The 2,736-nt window shown below is 42.2% G+C and overlaps 1 long non-coding RNA gene across 1 annotated transcript; it reads left to right on the top strand.

The window, feature by feature from the left end:
* Positions 1-972: 972 nt before the first annotated feature.
* Positions 973-2,223, top strand: LOC148863106 (uncharacterized). The gene is made up of 2 exons (XR_016108862.1): positions 973-1,629; positions 1,741-2,223. It is a non-coding gene; the product is annotated as an uncharacterized LOC148863106 (long non-coding RNA).
* Positions 2,224-2,736: the final 513 nt, after the last annotated feature.

Genomic DNA, 2,736 nt, shown 5'->3' with positions numbered 1-2,736 from the left:
GATTCCGTAGGATGTCTGCCTCAGGGCTGTTGGTATTGACAGAAGCCATTAGGTCGGACAGTCTCTGACTTAGGCCATCCACCTCTCTGTGTAGCCTCTTTATGTAATTGCATGCCTCTTTCAGAATCTCCAACATCGTCACCTACATTCAACCCCAATTGGCAAATAACTATCAGTAACAATGCATCACACACACACACACACAAAACTTTCAAATGTAAAACGAGCTCCAATTTTTTCAGTCTGAGACCACCGACACCCACATCCACCCATCTCACTTCTTATATTAAAAAAAAAAAAGGTGTAGCCTATGTTGCACATTATCGTACCTTGTATCAACTAACTGAAAATAAAAAAATTCGCACTTAGCTTGTTCTACGTACACCGACAAGTTATCCAGTAGAAGCTTAATTGTACCCAGGTGATAAGAGTTAGGCGTAATGGTTGTCTATGGTTTCCTTGAAAATTGTATTGAACATGCAAGCACGCAGAGAAGACATGCAGTGAGAAATATAAATTAAAGAGAGAAACAAAGATTCCTAGCCTACCCCGGTTGTGCTCCTCTGACGAATCTCTGGTAATAAAGCTCGCAATTGGAGGACAAGATCATTAATCTCATCCTGTGTGAGTGTTGAAGCTCTCGATCTTCTGCCAGACATCAGAGCAGCTGTCTTTCTTGCTTTCCTGACTCAAAGTAGTCTTCTTCTGACTTCAGCTATGGGGGGAGAATGGAATGGGAGTTAGAGAAAGAGGGAAAGACGGATAACATCCTAAAAGGGAAGGATGTGTGTTTTTTAAGGACAAGGTAGCTGGGGGAAGCAACACATGATGAACATAGATATTAGTGATGTTGTCCCTCATTTACCCAACAAGATGGATCATCAATCATGTGGGCCGTTGTGCGATTGCCCCTTCTGAAAGCCCATCGACCCTCTAGATGAGCATTGAAGTCCATCACACCATAGCGCTGATTAACAAGAGGGTCGCTCTTGGGTTGAATCTTTGACAGCTACTTACCTCCTACCAGAAACATCTATTGCCACCGAATGCAGGGGCCACTGCTCCTCTTTGTCCATGGCTATGACCTATGAGATCTTCATTCATGTTCATATTCATGTCATCAACTTTAAGGGCGGAACTCTCAACTCTCATTTCATCCTTGTATGGGCCGGGGGTGCAGTGACCTAACGCATGCATCGGATCAGATAGTGAGGGTCCATGTGTTCCTTGTCTATGTTAGCAAGCATAAAACGACCTAAACCAAAACCAACGTATGCAGCAAAAACAAAGGAGATTAGATGTGTTGAAGTTAGAGGGTACCCTAGAAAACTAGCAATATTGGATTAGATGTGTTGAAGTTAGTGGGTGTTGGACGCATTTACCCACCCACCCCATCAATCTAGTCCCTGAATTTCAGCAGCCAAGCTTGATTGCTTGATTATCAAAAGTTGCCACCGACTTAAATGAGCCACGTGGCGTACATGAAGGAAGAACTGTTACACGTCATATCACCGCTTTCCCCGTCTGTGGACCGTGGAAGAAGAACTAACTGTAAATTGATGCTGATACTCGCTAAACTACACGATACGACCGGAAGTATCTTTTATCGTGGGATTGCCTGCTTGTTGGGTAAGGACACTTGGACATCTTCTTTCACATTTTTCTTGTTTCTTCCATCTTGATTTCTTTTTCGCACGCATCATGTCTAACACTAAGAAGGATGCATCATTTATATATCAGGCAGTGGGCCAACCTGTGTTTTGTTCACATGCCTAATGTCACACTGCCCTCTCATAAGTCCCTTCAAGCTGAGCCAAATAATCACACTGAATTGGCGATTTGTGATGCAAATCATGTGTTCTTGCTACCGTGGACAAGGAAACTTCTATGGATCCAAATCATCTGATCATACTGAATATGCCAACCAGATTTTCGGTTGTGGCCCTTCCAAAAGTTCTACAGGCCCAGATTGCTTTATTGGGTTTGGGGGAGGCTAGGGTTAAACAGGAGACAGAAGCCCTCGATTTTGAAATATCGAACAATCACTCCTCTTCTGCATCTGGGATGGAGTATGCTAGATATTACATAGTAGAGATTGGAAATGTGGCCGCTGAAGTAACAGAAATCGGCTTCAGTGCTTATAAGACTGTGCTTACACTTTTGGTTCAGTTGCTTGTAATTTTGTATTAAGAATCTCTCTCCATGAAAAATAAGATATTTTTAATATACGGTGAGCACCGTTTTATGGGCAATAAATTAATAAAACATTTATGGAGTTAAAATCTTTTGCCAACAAAACATGTTCCAATCCTTATATCTCACCACACGAGACCGGGATTGATCGATTAGAAAAAAGTAGGACCCGCTTATATGAGAATTGAGAACTGCGGTGTGAGATCATGTGAGTATAGGGTTAGAATCTGTTTTGTTGACAGGTGATCTGGAATTGCATTTATGATGTTAAAGGGGGTAAAAAGGCAATGGTACGGGCTTAATTCTAGATGAGTAGATGAGATCGAGGAACAAGGACAGAGAGAAAGAGAGCCGACAAAAATTGCGAGGGTTCACGTTAAATCACGTGTTACGGGATGCATGGTGTACATATGCACAATGCACCCTGATTGGTCCAATATCATGCGTATTAGCTACGTCTCTCGCGATTTTGTATTCACTTTAATTCAGTGCGGGTAGAGAACGAGTAGAAAAATGTGCAGTAAATTTGGATTGGTTTTGGTT

This window comes from Nelumbo lutea, chromosome 3 (genome assembly GCF_056320005.1).
Source record: "Nelumbo lutea isolate HS-2025 chromosome 3, American lotus-T2T, whole genome shotgun sequence".
Lineage (NCBI taxonomy): Eukaryota > Viridiplantae > Streptophyta > Magnoliopsida > Proteales > Nelumbonaceae > Nelumbo > Nelumbo lutea.
The sequence above is the reverse complement of the archived record's forward strand: the minus strand, read 5'-3'. Positions and strand labels throughout refer to the sequence as shown.